Source organism: Plecotus auritus (genome assembly GCF_963455305.1).
Source record: "Plecotus auritus genome assembly, chromosome: 4".
Lineage (NCBI taxonomy): Eukaryota > Metazoa > Chordata > Mammalia > Chiroptera > Vespertilionidae > Plecotus > Plecotus auritus.
Genome location: NC_137775.1, coordinates 105,247,565 through 105,266,788, shown reverse-complemented (window position 1 = coordinate 105,266,788; position 19,224 = coordinate 105,247,565).

Below are 19,224 nucleotides of genomic sequence, written 5' to 3'. Positions count from 1 at the left end.
ACATTCAGATGAGGCATTTCTTCATCTAATTTACTGCAGTCCTATCACTATGAAAAGAGCTTCAGTCTCAATAGTAGTTTAACCTCAGAGTCTTACAACAAATGCCAGCAACCCATGTAATTTTGTACTTCATGGCACGTGGCTCCTTTGCAGTATGTGGGGAGGAGTTCCCCTCATCATTGCTGAGACTTATGTAATACATACTGTGAACAGAGAACACAATTCATATTGTTCACAGAAGCACAGTAAAAGGCCTTCCCTTCAGGGTGACCACTGACCTCATAAACAAGGTACCAGGCTCCAAATTAAAACCACAAAGCCTTTCTTTCAAGGCCTTGGGCAGCAATGAAAAATAAGCCCATTTTGGACAAAGAAAAATAAGCCCATTTCTACCAGCATGCTCTTCCTTCAGAAGCACAGAAAGTTTGATGGCCCCATAATATCTGTTCACATCTACATGCTGACAGATTACAACTCTGCTTGCAAATCATCCCAGGCAGTGAATAGAGCAAACACAATTAAAGATACAAAAGAAAAAACACCTTTACAAAAATATCATAAACCAGAGCCATGTACAGCAAGCCAATTTCACATTGGTGAAATAGAACCTAAGCCAATCATCACAGCATAATATGAGAACCACAATGTCTCTGAAAGAGGTACCACTTCTTAGCTGACTATAGGTGTTCTGGGCAAACCCTGGGTCAGGCCCATTTTCTAGTCAGAGAGAAAGGAATGAAGATTCTGCCAAGAGTTCAGAATATTCAGAATTTTTTCAAGCACAAGTGAGCATGCAGGGTTTGTGACTGATTCACACTGTTCAGGTGAGCCAGGTGGTGGAGGTGAAATTCACTCCAGCCACAAGCACTCACAGTGACATCAATGGCCTGGTCAGGATCGTAAGTGCAAGCACCTCCTTAAAGTCTCACTTGTATCTGAAAGTTATGAGGAATCTAGCAGGGTGTATGTCCTGATAAAAGGGCTTTATATTAAGGTAAATGTGTATCACAGATTCTCCTTCATTGTTGTTATTCTCAGTAAGACAAATAAAATTCCCTGCGCATTTAAGGCTCTTCTCCAGTGTGAACTCTCAGGTGTCTAGTAAGGTTATTTTCGGCTAAAAGATTTCCTACAATCAGTACATTCAAAAGGCTTTATCCCAATGTGCACTCTCTGATGTTGAATGAGTGCATAGATATGCCAGAATGACTTTCTATAGCAAGCATGTCAAACTCGCAGCCCACAACGAATATTTTTGTGGCCCAGCCAATATAACGGTATGTAAGAAATGTTTTAATAAAAAATTTATAACTTAATTTTTACAATATTCTGTTATACATAATTATTAATAACGAACTACAATGTTCGCTAAGGACTGATGACTATAATTGTGTTACATTCATTTCCCTTACGGGCAGGCACACCATTTCTCTCCATTAATACTAGCAGCAAATATTTTAGCAGCCGATTGCCATGCCATTAGTCGTAGAATGACTTGATGGTGTGCACAACAGGAAATGTTTCGCTTTCAGAGAACAAGAAAAAATAGGTTTATTTGCACTACACTTATTAATTCGTGCAGTTATTCAGTGTCTGGTAAGTTAATGTTCAAGAAAAAATATTAAATTTTTATTAAAATGTTCTATTATTTTATGTTAACAATTACTCATTTATTTCAGCCCTTCGTATTCAGCATGTCTCTATAGAAATAAACCTACGTTTCTATGAAAATTGAAGATTTTGGCTTTTTGCGGCCCACACACACTTAAACCTTGTTTATTTGGCCCATCTTAGCCTTTGACTTTGACATGCTTGACCTATAGTCATTACCCTCATATGGCTTTTCTCCTGTGTGAACTCTTTCGTGTATAAGAAGGTGACTCTTTTGCCTAAAAGAATTCGCACATTCACTACACTCATAACGTTTTTCTCCAGTGTGAACTCTCTGGTGTTATGTGAGGTTACCACTTTGACTGAAGAACTTCCCACAATCACTACACTCATATGGATTTCCTCCAGTGTGAACTCTCTGGTGTTTAATGACAGTTCTGCTTTCACTGAAGAATTTTCCACATTCTGTATATTCACGGGGCTTTTCTCCAGTGTGAACTCACTGGTGTTTAATGAGGTTAGACATGTATCTGAAGGACTTCCCACAATCACTACACTCATATGGATTTTCTCCAGTGTGAACTCTATGGTGCCTAATGAAGTCAGACCTGGGACTGAAGGACTTCCCACAGTCACTACACTCATACCACGTTTCTCTAATGTGAACTCTATTATGTTTAATGAGAGCAGCGCTTTAACGGAAGACCTTCCCACAATCAGTACACTCATAGGGCTTTTCTCCAGTGTGAACTCTCCCATGTTGAAGGTGGTTAAAGATTTGTCTAAACACCTTCCCACATTTATTATACTCATAAATCATATCTCCAGAGCAGGGACCTTTCGATAAACAACTTTCTGTTTCTGGCTGGCAGCTGTTTCACATCCAACCCACTGGTGATGTCTTTTTCCACTGAGAAATTCCTGTGAAATCTCATTGTTACTGTGTGGCTCCTCAGTATTAAGAGTGGCCTGGTACTGGAGAAGCCCTCAGATGGCTGGGGAGTCTTCCCCAACTTCTGTACTAGCTGCAGACACCCCGGATAAGTAGAAGCAACAACTGGTCACAAGTGAGTCACTCTCCATATCTTCATTCCAGGGGTTCTCACCACTGGCATCCTTCTGTTGCTGGTGAGGGTTTGCACTGAAACACAAGTCTCTCACACATGCATCACTTAAGAACACATTCTTCTCAGTATACCACTTGTAACTCAGTCAGGTGCAAAATGTCTTTTAACACGGAGAAACATGGCTTACGCAGATGGGTCCCCTGGGTGACTGGAGCTGTCTTGGAAGCCCTGACCTGAGAATCTCCTACAGATACACTGTGCTCAGAATAGGCTTCCACATCATCCATTTTATGCCAACAACCTAAAAACAGAGAAATGATGAGGAAATGAATGTTGACTCTGGTGACAGGAGGAAGTCCCATTATAAAAGTGTGTTGCACATACTACATGGGTTTCATGTAATTGGCTGAAAATGAAAGACCTGAAAGATGGATTAATAAGAGGCCACTGTGAAGTTCTTGACCACTGAAAATCACAAAACAAGGGAGACTTCAACAGAAATAGAGCAAAAACATGGCAAGCGCCACGTGGAAGAGAAGCGGAATGTCCAGCTCATTCTGCTGCTAACAGCATTCAGTAGATATTTTCTGTTGGTGACATAGACAAGCTGTGCGGAAGGTTGGTTACACCTCATTCCAAGTAAAATTCAATACACAAGTACCGGGTGTTTGAGGGGTATTTAAGCATGTGTGTGCTCCTCATAACACTTGCATAGGTCCATGTTGTAGTATACTTCCGAAAGAGATGTGCAGAGGAATAGGTGATGTAAAAAGGACACAAAGGCGAAGATAGACAAAGCTAGGAAGTCACCGATAAAATGACGAGTCAGCAAAGTGTCAAGTATGGAAAAGGAAAGGTATAAATGAGGTATGGCCATTGGAACCTACACTGTTAGACAGGAGCAGGTTCCTGGTACAATCTGAACACCATTCTTATGTCAGACCTCCCTCCATTGCCACACCGCACTTCCAGGCATCTTCTGAGACCATCTTGTATGTTCACCCTGGAGAAACCCAGGGTTCTCCCTGCACCTCCTTCTCTAGAAATATGTACAAACTAAATATTCTGAGTATCAATGAAAGACAACAGAGGTGAACAAGCCATCACTTGCCCATAACAATTTAGCTTGCAATAGTATTCAGAGAAGGTTATATTACAAACAATAATTGAAGGAGCGTCTTACAAGAACAGCCCCTGGTTCATGTATAGAAAGATGATACCTGGCACAGGCATTCACCAAGGTCCTTATCTACAGGAAAGGTGCAGAAGGGGAAGCCATGGATCTGGATATAGTCACCCTCCCTGGGAGAGGAAGAGCAGGTGGGACCCATTAAGCTGTCTGTAAGACTGCTGACACCCAGACACTTCCTGCAGTTTCTGATGCAACTGGTGTTAGGGAGGTTTATGTAGTCTATTGTTCAGGACTTTCTGCAGAGCTCAGCACTGGCAGCCACAGCCCATTTGACAAGACAGTGGGGGAAATTAGCAGAGCACATAGTCTGGCTTTGAGAGAGAGAGAGAGAGAGTGCTATGTCTAGAGAATAGATAAAGAGTGGGCATCACTTCAGGACACTAGGAGAAATGTGAAGGTCTTAGCTATGAATGATTCAAGTGCAAACACTTTCAGAATCACATCGCAGTACAGACGTCTCTGAGACTCATCAAGGAGCCCCCACTCCTCCATAGAGAAGGCAATGGCCACATCCTCAAAGTTCATATCCTGTCATAATGGGGACAGTATATCCCATGATAATATTCTCTCTTGAGATGCCAAGTTTGCCATACTCCCCACCCTGCACATCCATCTGCTCCCTCTACTCCCCACATCAGAGAAGATAGCAGGCCTCGGTCCCATTAAAGTCAATCTCTCCTTATTTTCCTACTGATGCTGTGTCTTCCCACAATAACAAAGGCAGATGAGCAGATAGACCATACTTGTGCTCTTGGCCTCAAATGTGAGTCACATTGCCCCTTTTCATAACAGTGGGTGTCAGGAACATAGGGTAGGAAGAGATGCTGCACATAAAGGAAATGTGATGGATTTGACACTGGTCTTGTCAGGCAATACCCAATGTTGTCATCCAAACTGTCCCTCCAAGACACCAAAAATCATGCTAATGCTAATTACACTTCCAAGGCCAATTTCAGTTTGCTGAGGCCATCATTTTGCATTGCCTGCTTCCCATAGTTCTTTGATCCACACTTGTCTCAAACAGCTTCATTCCCAAAGGCACAACTTCACTGGTAACACAAATAAGCCATGACAAGGACAGGGTGTATCCTAATCAGCTTCTTTTCCTAAATTCCAATTCACCACCTCTGTAATATATTTCCCTCTCAACCTTCTCTCTTCTCCTTTCCCCATGCCAGTGGAGATTTTCAAGTGCAGGTGACACTGATGTATACTATCTCATTCCTATTGTTTACTGGGTCAGCCCTCAATAAGAAATGGCAGGTGGGCACATATATGGCACCTAAGCTCTGGATGTAGCATCACAGCAACCCATCTTGTTAGAAATTACCCTAAAATTTCCCATATCATATCATAAAGACATCATCAGAAATGAACTCCCTTTTCATTCACACACACTAGTATGTCAATGTTAATGCCCTGCCACCATGAATTCACACTCCCTCTTCAAGTGCACATCACTCTTTACCACACCTCTCTAACACCTGCACTCCCTCAGCCCCGGTCCCCATAGTCCTCTCCTTGGCCTCTTACTAATTACTCAGCATGTGTTGTCCACAGAATGCTTGCCAACGTCTCTTACTTAACTGCCACTCAAATCCCAACCCCGATGGCCCTCTGCACCATGCCCAGTGAGTCTCACAGATGACCACTCAAGCCTCTAAGCTAATCCACAAACTGATGTAACTCCCCATACAGGCCACACCAAGTGTCACAACAACATCCTGGTGAGTGTTAGAGAAGTTAATATGTGCCAGCCCTAGTCTCATCTTGTTTGAAAAACTCTTCACCCTCCACTTAATCTCATGTCCACTCATCTTTTAAAGGCCTTGGCGACTCCAAAATGATTATTTCTCCCCGACACTCTACACGACAACTTCTGTCCCTATGCTGTGTTGTGATACCACCTCCCACAAAGAGTGGCTCCAGCAGGAAAGCTAGTCCTCAAGCTCACACTATCCCTTCTGAGATACCACTACCATTACCAACCTGACCATGATTTCCTATATTAAAGTGATCAATCTGCAGTCCTGGCTGATGTGTCTCAGTTGATTGAGCATAGACTCATGCACTGGTGAGGTCACATGCCTTGGTTGTGGGCTGGATCCACAATAGGGGTTGTGCAGGTGTCAACCAATCCTTGTTTCTTGCTCATCACTGTTTCTCTGTCTCTCTCCTTCTCCCTTCCTTTCTACCATACACACACACACACACACACACACACATAAATATATTTAAAAAACATACCTGCTGCTTCCTGAATCCGCTCACTCTTCACTCCAAGCCTTTTCACATTCTGGATCCCAGGCCCTGGAGGACCTCCCACTCATTACACTGGTTGCCAGAAACAAGGTCCACTTCATGAAGCCCTAGTCGTGGTCTTAGGAATCTGGGCCTAGTGTCTGTTCAAAGTACCCAGGTCCAAGGGCTACAAGAGTGGCTGGACAGTCCCAGGACACCACTCTCTCAGAGGCCACAAGTGTGTGAGGCCCTGAAATAAGCTCCAGAAACCCATACACCTAATCGATTCTGCATTTGCAGGAATTTGTGGAATGAAAATGGTCTGTTTAGAACCTGGCAACCACCGCCAGGATCTATGGGCTCAGGCGGCTCAGTACCCTTGCCCAGCCCAGAGGCCAGGTGACCTCCAGATGCCTGTATTATCTCAGGGCTCAGTCCTCAGTTCACACTCTTCCCAGTTACCTTATCATTTACAGGACTTCTCCTTCCTGTCCAAAACTGCTGTCCTCTGTCTTCTAGTCTGTTCTTCCTCGGAGTAATGCTAGGAAAAGTTAGAACCCTACCTCAAAAAAATGTCCCTCTTTTGCCCTGGCTGGTTTGGCTCAGTGGATGGAGGGTCAGCCTATGGATGGAAGGGTCCCAGATTCGATTCCAGTCAGGGCACATGTCTGGGTTGCAGGCTCAACCCCTAGTGGGGGATGTGCAGGAGGCAGCCAATCAATGATTCTTTCTCATCATTGATGTTTCTATCTCTCTCTCTCTCTCCCTTCCTCTCTGCAATCAATAAAAATATATTTTAAAAAAATTTAAAAAATGTCCCTCTTTTTTTCACAACCATCTATTGTTAGGTCTGATCAAATAATTGAATCGATTACGCCCCCCCTCCGGGGAACTGACTTTATGCCATTTCACAATGGACATTCTACTTGCTTAGACCACATTCCACTTGCTAAGACTGTTATCTCTCCCCTCCGGAGTTTCCCAGAATCCAGACCTGCACAGAGAATTCTCCATTCAGAAAAGGTCCGCCTAGAGTCCTTTGAAAACCTCTGACTCCCTGTCTTTAGGTGCTGGTGCCATTTTGGGGCTCAGCCCTGCTGGTATCCAGATTACCTAATAAATTCACAATTCTTCACTCTTTTTTGGCCTCATGCATTCCTCCTTCAGCAACCCTAACTTTTGGTGCCGAAATCCAGGAGGATTCTATGGGGATGGGGAGCCATCGCCCTGGCTTCGGTCACCCCAAGTTTGCTACTTGGAGAGCAGTAGGCAGTGGCAGCTCAACCTGGGCTTACCTCCAAATCCTACTCAGGTGACTCGATTGCAGGCCTCGATTAGGGCTCCCTCCCTTATGGACCCTCCTGAGCCAGCAAAGGAGGATGACGGGTCAGGATCCTCTCCTTCTCCATTGCTGACCCTCCATCCCACACCGGCCAATCTTCTCTAGGTGAGTAATGTTCCACAATTTCTCTCGTCTCGAGTCTTCTGCCCACTCTCTCTCACTGACTTTTTGAAAGTCTCTTGTCTCAAAAGTCCTGGTGTAGGCCAGAAGACTCCTCAGTCATTTGCTTTCAGTCCTTCTGGACTGGGGGCGCCAAGTCCAGAGGGTCACCTCTCATTTCTCATAGTGATTTGTTTAGCTGTGGGGACGCCTGCCCTAAACAGTCACCTTTGGATTTGTGTTCTGTCACTCACCCTTCCTCTCTGTGGGCTACGCCACACTCCCTCTGAACACTCACAGGGGAGATCATGCCCAACCACCTCATTTTATTTTGTAGCACTGCTTGGCCACAATATAAACTAAATGATAAGTCTCAATGGCCTAAAAATGGCACTTTTAATTTTGATGCTTTGCACAACTTAGATAATTGCTATCACTGCAATGGAAAATAGTCAGAGATTCCCTACATCCTGGCCTTTTTCACCCCTCAGTCCCAATCCTCTCTCTCAGTCCTGCTCTACCCATCAGATCTTTCTCTTTCACACAAAACATCATATTCCTAACACTTCTGATTCTAAATCTACTTTTGACTCAGCAGACAACTGACCTCCATCCCCTTACACATCCCTTCCCTCACCTGCAGTAGATTCCCAAAACCCAGACCCTCCTCACCAGCAACCACCTTCTCCCCCAGACCCTGAGAGCCCAAATCCCAAGAACTCAAGCTCCATTACAGCCTTTTCCCACATCACACTTGCTCTCAGGCCACCCTAAGACTGCCTTCCTCAACAGCTGCTTCTATTCCTAAACCCATTCTACCCTGAGGGAGGGAGCAGGAAAGGAGGATATTGTCTGGGTACACATCCCATTTTCCATGTCTGACCTTGCACAGATTGAGAGGCATCTCAGGTTTCTTTCCAGTGACACCACCACCTTTACTAAAGAATTTAAGTACCTGACCCAGTCCTATGACCTGACCTGGCACGACATCTAAGTCATCCTGTCGTCCTCTCTCACCCCAGAGGAGAAGGAGCATGTCTGACTAGCAGCTCAGGACCATGCCATGCCCTCCATAGACAGGACTCAGTGGCCAACCCTGATGGTGCTAACGCGGTCCCCAGAACTGACCCAAGTTGAGGCTATCAGGTCAATTCTCCAGAGCGCTGGCTCTGTAGCCCGTCTCATTGTCGGACTCAAAAAGGCAGCCCATAAGGCGGTCAATTATGACAAACTTAATAAAATCACTCAAGACCCTGATGAAAACCCAGCTCTCCTCCTCTCCTACCGCACAGAGGCCTTACACAAATTTACCACCTTAGAACCCACCTCCCCAGAGGGAGCCCTTCTTCTGAACATCTATTTTATATCCCAATTAGCCCCCGACATACACCATAAACTTCAAAAAGTAGAAATAGGTCCACAAACACCTCAAAAAGACCCTGTTAACCTGGCCTTTAAGGTCTTTAATAATAGAAACGAGGAGACCCAAATCAAAAAACAAAGGTGAGAGCAGGCCAAGGCTGAGGCCTAGACGAATGTCTTTCAGCTCCTAGCCACCACTTTCACGAACCCCAAATGATGTGCCGGTCCTCCAACCGAGGGTTAAGTCAGGGGCTAAACCTCTTCTAGGCCCATGCTTCAAATGCAACAATGAAGGACACTGGACCAAGTCCTGCTCAAACCCGAGACCCCCACCTGGACCCTGCCCATGGTGCAGAAGGGAATGCCACTGGAAATCAGACTGCAATCTGGCCCCTCCAGGTTGGACATTAGCCAGCCCAGCAAGGTCGCCCTCTGGATCCAGTTTGGAGCTCCCGGACTTCCTAGGACTGGCCACCGAAGACTGAGGCCCCAACAAGGCCCCACAGATTTACAGCACCAAGACAGAGACTCGGGTAACGATGTGGGGGCAGGTAAGTCAATCTCAATTTTAATTGAAACTGGGGCCAATTATTCTGCCCTCCCTGAATTCACTGGGACCCTTGTCTCCTCCTCAGTCTCTATTATGGGGTTGACGGATTAGTCTCACAGCCATTAGCCACCTCACTTCTACACTGCATCTTACTAAATACCCCATGAACTCTTTTCTCGTTCTACCTCGGTGCCTGACCAGGGCTAAAGTACATCCCCTCATAAAACCCAGTTGTCCCAAATGACAGTCACCTACCTCAGTTTCCCTCTCATCCCACTAAGCTGCACCATTCCTTAGACTGTAAATGCCTTATCTCCATGACTGTCCCGTCCTCTGAACAAGAAATACTCTCCTTTCTCAGGCTTGCTGGGTACTCTTGCCTCTGACTTCCCAACTTCAGTCTTCTCACAAAGCTCCTCTATGAAATGACATGGCAAAGGGACCCCCCTCACTGAGCCATTAGATCCTTTAATGATCTGAAAACTGCTCTCACCTCAATGCCTTCTCACTCCCCCTCCGCTCCCCCCCGCCCCCCGCCACTTCCCAAAGAACAACTCTACTGCAAAATTATGAACGCTCACTTAACAGTTTGGCTACTATCAGAAGCTGAACTCATTATTAACCAAACCTTAGCATGTTATCTCTAAGGAAAAATGTGGCAGTTTTAAATCCCAACAGCTTGAGGCCTGGGAACAGGCTGCAGGGCCTGCTCCCTCCTCCCCATGCCTTTTCTCCAGCCTCATATTGTGAGAATAAACAAGTCATCTTTTCTGTCAAAGAACAGTTTAGACAGCTGCCATTTTGGACTGCGTGAATTGGCAGCAGCCAGCCATGTTGGCCGCATGGCTTGCAGCTCCCCTGGGGGCTGCCATCTTGAAACAGCAAAGGCCAACCCCTCCCTTTGAATTACCAATCGTGAAAGACTGTGTGCCTGAGCTCCAATCAAGAGCAAAGGACAGGTCACGTGCATAAGAGATTATAAAGCCGAGCAGACTGCCTGCTTGGTGTGCATGCCCTTCCAGACCATGTGTGTGCACCCTTCTACGTAGAAGTAAATATGTTTGCCTTGCTGCCTGGCTCCCGAGTGTTTTGTATTCTACCAGAACCCCTGACTTGGGGGGCTTGCCTTATTTCTAACAATATGCCTACACATAATTTTCCAAAGTCTTTGGTAACTTAAAGGCTTTGGAGCATTGCTGGGTTAGATGATAAACATCTAAATATTTTAAAATAGCATGAAATATTGACTGCTAGACACATTTTAATTCACCTGCTATTAGTGTTTATTACAGAAGGTCTCTTGTACTTTGTTGAATGTATATTTTCTAGAAAGTAAGAGTGTGTTATTTGTGAATGGGTAGAAAGTTTTTGTTGTCCAGTGAGTCAGGACCTGCTCACTTCTGACGTCCAAAGAGACCCCTTCTCTCCTAGCAAGCTAAAGTAGCACCCCCCAGGCTCTCTCCTGTTGCTTGAGTCCTTATATCTGAGCCTAGACTTTATTTATTATCACTGCTCATTCACAGTCCTTGACACTATCATTGAAAGCATCAACAGGTCTTCCTGCTTGGTATTTAGGAACTTCTCTCCCCTTTTCTAGCCTTCTTTAAAGTCATACACTGCAAAGGACTCCGAGTCAGGAATTATCACATAGTAAAGGGAAAAAACAAAGCAGACCAGGAGGCCAAGACAGCGGCTCAGAGGAAGCCTCCATCTCCCCAACTCTTAGCTCTACCCCATAAAACACCCAAATATACTCCAGAGGAACTCAGGCCCTAATAGCTCTTGGGGCTGTGCAGGAAGATCCATAGTTAAAATTTCAGGGAAAATATATCCTTCCCCAGGGACAGGCCCATGGTATCTTACCGGCTATTCACAATTCCCTACGTATAGAATACATTTACAACTCCTAAAGCCCCTCATCACATGTCCTAGCCTAGCCTTCCTACTGCAAGATATCACCAAAACCTGATCTACTTGTTACTCAGTATGTCCCCAAGGACAGGTGAGATTAGACCTCCTTTCCCAACTAATCAGGCAAGGGGCCAAATCCCTGGACAAGCCGTAACCGGTTTGGCTCAGTGGATAGAGCGTCGGCCTGCGGACTGAAGGGTCCCGGGTTCGATTCCGGTCACATCCCCAGTGGGAGGTGTGCAGGAGGCAGCTGATAGATGTTTCTCTCCCATCGATGTTTCTAACTTTCTATCCTTCTCTCTTCCTCTCTGTAAAAAATCAATAAAATATATTTAAAAAAAAAAAAATCCCTGGACAAGACTGGCAACTGACTTCACTCACATGTTTCCTATTAAAAAACAAAACAAAAACACACCAAATATCCCTTGACCCTCATAGATAGCTTCTCAGGCTGGGTAGAAGCATTCCCCCCTGCGTCTGAAAAGTCCATCGAGGTCACACAAGCTTCTATTCAGAATATCATTCCCAGATCCGGCCTCCGCACCTCATTACAATCAGATGACGGACCTGCTTTCATATCTCAAATAACTCAACAGGTCTCCTCCACTCTGAACATCCTGTGGAACTTACACCCCCGCCCCTCCCAACCAGCCCCAATCTTCAGGCAAAGTAGAAAAGGCAAATTCATTAATTAAATCCCACCTAACTAAATTAACTCTCCAAACTAAAGAACCTTAAACTACTCTCCTACCGCTAGCCTTTATGCACATCAGGGCAATCCCCCCATGCACTCTCCTTTCTTAGTCCCGTTGAACTAAGTATGGTTACAAACACTGCTCTACAGTGTACTGTTCTTTAGCAGTGATTCCCAAGGTTGGTTAAACACTGTTCTCCACTGTTTCCTGATGTCAGTCAGTGATTTCATGGGTTCTCAAAAACGTTTACCCCCGTTTCCAGCCCGGATTGAGAGTTTGATCCCCAGTAGGAGGCCTGCAGGAGGCAGCTGGTCAGGATGTTTCTCTCCAGTATGTTTCACTCTAGATCCTTCTCCCTTCCTCTCATTCTTTCTAAAAAAATCAATGAAAACATATTTTAAAAGTAAGTAGATGTTTTCCAGGTTTTAAATGAATTTAAACACAAAAATGTTGCAGGAGAGCTTGAATTAGAACCCACTTATATGTCCAATTTGTGTCCTTTTGCCTCTGCAAAGGGATAAACTGCTTCCAATTACTCGTATCCCTCAGTTGTGCTGAAACACACACACACACAGCCCCCAAAATCAAAAGAGGTGTATAAGCACCCCAAAGAGTGGCTTATACCACTGGCTGCAGAATGCAGAGCTGGACCAACGCCTGCTCACTGCGGCCACACTCCAGGAGCGAGCTCAGGGATGCCTGCCGCCTGGCAGGGCCCGCGGCCAGCATGGCACCTCCAGCATCTGCCAGAAGCCTCAGGACCTGCCCGGCCCGCTGCCTCCACCCGAGCCACACACGGCCCTGCCTGGGCCCAGCGACAAGCGGGGACTCCTAAGCCCCATACTAAGGGGCCGCGGGCCCAGGGGAGCCAGGTGGTGGCGTCACCAGGGGGTGGAACTGCTTCGCGATGGGGGAGGGGACCGCCATCCCACCGGAAACGAAGGCAGCCTCTAGGTTTCCCAGAGGCCATCCTGCCTTCCCTGCGTCTTCCGGGGTGGGAGCTGCGCCCGCACTGGGTGCTCCACAGCAGCCCCGCACCACCTGGTTGCCCCTCCCTCACTCACCTGTCCCCTGGCCCGCGGGTCAGCCCGGGCGCAGCTCCCAGGCGGCCGCTAGGATGGCCGGAGGGGCCGCACAGCCCCACCCGCGGACATAGGGTGGCTGGCAGCACTGCTCAGGCCCTGGTACTCCTGGGCGCCCCGCCGGGCCCGCCCTGCTCCCTCCCCTGCGCCCCACACCCAGCCCGCCAGGCCCCAGGCCCAGCTCCGCCTATTTTCATGTATTTTAAAACGAAGATTGGGTGAAGGTTATCATTTCAACAGGGAAGCAAAAATAATTCACATCAGGTATCTACAATGCATGACTCCATTTTCTAGACTCTATAAATAGTCAGTATTATGGGTAATACCGCAATTCTATTTGGCCTTTGTTAATTACATATATGTCATTTTTATTTTCTACATTTACCCCCCAAAATTTACTTATTTATTTATTGCTTCTAATAAAATGCTGGTGGTTCCTGCTGGGATAGAAATTAGCTCACAATGAGGAGGCTTTTATAAGCTAACTAGAGGCCCGGTGCACGAAATTCATGCACGGGGGAGAGGGGTGTCCCTCAGCCCAGCCTGCACCCTCTCCAATCTGGGACCCCGGTGGGGATCGGGCCTAAATGGGCAGTCGGACATCCCTCTCACAATCCAGGACTGCTGGCTCCCAACTGCTCACCTGCCTGCCTTCCTGATTGCCCCTAACTGCTTCTGCCTGCCAGCCTGATCACCCCCTAACCACTCCCCTGCCAGCCTGATTGATGTATAACTGCTCCCCTGCCAGCCTGTTTGCCCCTAACTTCCCTCCCCTGCAGGCCTGGTACCTCCCAACTGCTCTCCCCTGCAGGCCTAGGTGCCTCCCAACTGCCTTTCCCTGCAGGCCTGGTCGCCCCCAACTTCCCTCCTCTGCCGGCTTGGTCACCCCTAACTGCCCTCCCCTGCAGGCTTCATTGCCCCCAACTGCCCTCCCCTGCTGGCCATCTTGTGTCCACATGGGGGCAGGATCTTTGACCACATGGGGGCAGCCATCTTGTGTGTTGGAGTGATGGTCAATCTGCATATTACTCTTTTATTAGATAGGATAGAGGCCTGGTGCACAGGTGGGGGCCAGCTGATTTGCCCTGAAGGGTGTCCTGGATCAGGGTGGGGGTTCCCTTGGGGCGTGAGGCAGCCTGGGCGAGTGGCCTGTGGTGGTTTGCAGGCCGGCCACGCCCCCTGGTGACCCAAGTGGAGGCCCTGGTATCTGGGGTTTATTTATCTTCTACAATTGAAATTTTGTAGCCTGGAGCAGAGCCAAGCCTTCTGCTTGCTCCATGGCGGCAGCCATTTTTTGGGGGATTTATGTATCTTCTATAATTAAAACTTTGTAGCCTTAAGCGGAGGCCTGGGCTGACCAGGGTGTGTGGAAAGCTTGATTTCCTCCATCACCGGGGGCAACCCTAGCCTCCTGCTCTTTCCAGCTCCGTGGCTGCTGCCATTTCTGTTTGGTTTTATGTATCTTCTATCATTGAAACTTTGTAGCCTTGAGTGGAGGCCTAGGCCGGCAAGGGCAGGCGGAAAGCTTGGCTTCCTCCATCGCCAGGGAAACCCATGCCTCCCTCCTGCTCTCTGTGGCCGTAGCCATCTTGGTTGGGTTTATTTGCATATTCGCTCCTGATTGGTTGGTGGGCGTGGCTTGTTGGTGTGGCGGAGTGATGGTTAATTTGCATATTACTCTTTTATTAGATAGGATGCTCCTACCCTGTGGTAATACGGAGGTATGGCACAGTTAAATCTTTAGAAACCATTAGCAAATTTGTAAGCCAATGCTGCCAACTGGCGGTGTTGTTGAGATATGGCATGGGTAAACCTTTAGAAACCTTAGTTTAACACATCAGCCAGTACTTTTTTTGCCATTTACTTACTTTTGCTTGTTTAAAATACATTTTTTATTAGAAGTTAAAATCGCTTTTTCTGACAAGTATAGGACAATGCACAGAATTGTATAATTATTTAAAAAGTAAACAAAGAATGTTATATTTTTCTAGTAAAATAAAATAGTCAATAATTTACCCTAAAAAAAAAAAATCTAGGTTAAGATAGTATGTAAGACAAATTGTACTGGGCCTTTAGCAAACAGAGTATTCTCAGGCTATACAATCAGAGTATAGTAAACAATGTTTCTAAGTCCCTTTCGCAAGGCTAGCTTTAATCTTTACAGCAAATCTTCACACACACACACACAAATGAGTCAAGCATACTTTTGAATACTGAAGCAGAAATCCTCAATAATATATTATCAAATAGACTTTGGCAGAGTATTAAGAGGATAATAAATAATGGGCTCTTGGTAAGCATGCTGCTGAGAATCTGATTTACCACTATCTTTCCAAGTACCTCAGCTTTTTCATTTGCAAAAGAAATACAGAGAATCATGTAACTAGTGAGCTCAACTGAGTGATCAGTGAAGTAAAGGTTTACTAAGACAGATTTACTGTGTGGGTGTGGGTTGGGTTTGTGTATGGGTGGGGGAGGTGTGGGCGTATGTGAGAGAGAGAGAGTTGAAAGAACTTATAGTATATAAAGTATTTTGTACCCCTTTTAACAATATTTTCACATAGGCTTATCTTTTATAAAGTTTATTTGAAACAACTATCATTTCTTTGTATGGATGCACCTTTTTAAAAAATACGTTTTGATTGATTTCAGATAGGAAGGAAGAGAAAGAGATTGAAACATCAATGATGAGAGAGAATCATTGATCGGCTGCCTCCTGCAGCCCCCCTACTCAGGATCAAGCCTGACCTGGAATTGAACTGTGACCTCCTTTATCATAGGTTGACGCTCAACCACTGAGCCACACTGGCTGAGCAGGATGTACCATTTTTGACATAACTAATCATTTATTGTTAGGCATCTAAGTTTCTCTTACTAGATAATATGTTACATTCCTGCCTAATTCTTTGCCTACATTTCTGATATCTCCTTAGGACCAATTTATAGAAGTAGAATTATTATATCAACTATTGCAACATTTAAAATTTTTTTTTTACTATTGACACTATTACAGATATTCCCCTGGTTACCCCTATCTTGCCCCCCTCCACCCAGCCCCTGCCACTCCACCTTGGCCTTCACCACATTGTTGTCTGTGTCCATAGGCTATGCATATATGTTCTTTAGCAAATCTCTTCTAGACACCACCCCCCATACCTCTCCTCAATGAGATCTATGGGTCTGTTCCATGTACGCCAAGCACAGCAAACTCAAACGCTAACATGGGCCAAATAAACAAGGTTTAAGTTTATGTAGGCCACAAAAAAAAAAACCAAAACAAAACACCAAAAGCTTCAATTTTCATAGAAACAGTTTATTTTGATAGAGACATGCTGAATACAAAGGGCTGAAATAAATGAGTAATCCTTAACATAAAATAATAGAACAGGCGTGCATGTGAATAGCCAAGCCTTACACAGCACCACTGCCTGTGACTGCTGGAGGAGCAGCCAGCACCTGCAACCGCACAAGAAGCAGCCACCCTACGACCGCCCCCCCAGGAGCACCACCACCCATGACCACGTGAGAAGCAGCCACCCCACTACCACACGAGGAGCAGCTGCTCCGCGACCCCCTCAAGGAGCAGCCACCCCACACCACATGAGGAGCGACCGCCACATGAGCAGCTGCCACCCTGTGACCGCGTGAGGAGTGGCTACACTGTGACTGCCTGAAGAGCAGCCACCACCCACAACCACCTGAGGAGCAGATGCTGACCAAGACCACCTGAGGAACAGCCACTGCCCATGAACACACGACCCGCCACCAAGCCCACTGCTGCAGCCATAGGCCCCACGCAACTCAACACCTAGATCCTTTGGTGAGAGCAAAAATGGGGACACAGAAGAACAACGCCCAAAGGAAAGAAAAAGAGGAATTGCCAGAAAAGGAATTAATTGAAACAGAGGCATGCAATATGTCAGAAAAAGAATTCAGATTAAGGGTCATACAATTCATAAATTGGATGGATGAGAAAATCAACAACCAACTGAATCAGGAGGAAATAAAGAGTGATATAGCTACAATAAAAAACAATATGGAAGCTTTCAACAGTAGACTAGGTGAAGAAGAGGACTGAATTAGCAAATTAGAAGACAGGGAGGCAAAACACAACCAATCTGAACTGCAATTGGAAAAAAAAATCAAAAGACAGGAGGAGAGCCTGAGGGAGCTTTGGGACAACATGACATGAAGCAACCTGTGTATATTAGGGGTGCCAGAACAATAAGAAGAAGAGCAAGCTTTAGAAAACCTATTGGAAGAAATAATGTCAGAAAACTTCCCTGACTTGGGGAAGAAAAAAGTCACACAAGCACAGAGAGTCCCAAACAAGATGAACTCCAAAAGACATGTCATAATAACAATGGCAAATGTTAATGACAAAGAGAGAATCTTTAAGGCTACAAGAGAGAGACAGAAAGTTACCTACAAGGGATCTCCCATTAGATTTTCAAATGATTTCTCAACAGAAACACATCAGACAAGAAAGGAATGGAAGGAAGTATACAAAGTGATGCAAAGCAAGGGACTGAATCCAAGAATACTCTATCCAGCAAGGCTATCATTCAAAATTGAAGGGGAAATCAGGAGCTTCATAGACAAAAAAAAAAAACACACAAAACAAAACAAAACTAAGGTAGTTTATCACTACCATGCCAGCAATGCAAGAAATGCTAAAGGGACTATTGTAAAAACATGAAATAAAAAGGCAAGAAGGAACACAGGCACAAAAAATAAAAATGGCTAGAAACAAGTACTTTTCAATAATAACTTTAAATGTCAATGGCCTAAATGCTTCAATTAAAAGACATTCAGTGACTGAATGGATAAGAAAATATGACCCATATATCTGCTGTCTACAAGATACTCACCTCAGAACAAGAGACTCACACAGACTGAAAGTGAAGGGATGGAAAAATATCTGTCTGGCAAATAGAAATGAAAATAAAAAGCTGGGGTAGCAATAGTTATATCTGACTAATTAGACCTCAGAGTGAAGGCCATAACAAGAGATAAGGAAGGCCATTTCGTAATACTAAAGGGATTGATACAACAAGAGGATATAACTCTGGTAAACATATATGCGCCCAATGCAGGAACAACCAAGTACATAAAAAAAAAAAACTGCTGGAGGATAGAAAGGGAGAGATAGACAGCAATGTAATTATACTAGGGGGCTTTAATACCCCACTGGATAAATTCTCTAGATAAAAAATCAGCAAAGAAACAGCAATTCTAAATGACTCACTAGATCAGATGGACTTAATCGACATCTTCAGAACATTTCACCCCAAAGCTACAGAATATACATTCTTCTCAAGTGCACATGGAACATTTTCAAAGATAGACCACACATTGGGTCACAGGCAAAATCTCTCCAAATTTAAGAAGATAGATATCATATCAAGCATCAACTACAATAAAAATAATTCAAACACTTGGAGGCTGAATAGCATGCTATTAAACAATGATTAGGTACCAAAGAGATTAAAGAAGAAATTAAAAACATCCTGGAAACGAATGACAATGAAAACACAACAATCCAAAACCTATAGGACACAGTGACAGCAGTCTTGAGAGGGAAGTTCATAGCATTACAGGCCTACCTCAAAAAAACAAGAAAACTGGTAATAAATTATCTAACTCTACAACTTAAAGAATTAGAAAGAGAGCAACAAGAAAAGCCCAGAGTGAGCAGAAGGAAGGAGATAATAAAGATTAGAGTAGAAATAAATGACATAGCCGAAACCGGTTTGGCTCAGTGGATAGAGCGTCAGCCTGTGGACTGAAGGGTCCCAGGTTCGATTCCAGTCAAAGGCCTGTACCTTGGTTGCGGGCACATCCCCAGTGGGTGGTGTGCAGGAGGCGGCTGATCGATGTTTCTCTCTCATTGATGTTTCTAACTCTCTATCCCTCTTCCTTCTTCTCTATAAAAAAATCAATAAAATATATTTTAAAAAAAGAAATAAATGACATAAAGACCCCAAAAACAAAACAAAACAAAACGATCAATGAAACCAAGAGCTGGTTCTTTGAAAGGATAAACAAGATTGATGATCCTCTTGCCAGGCT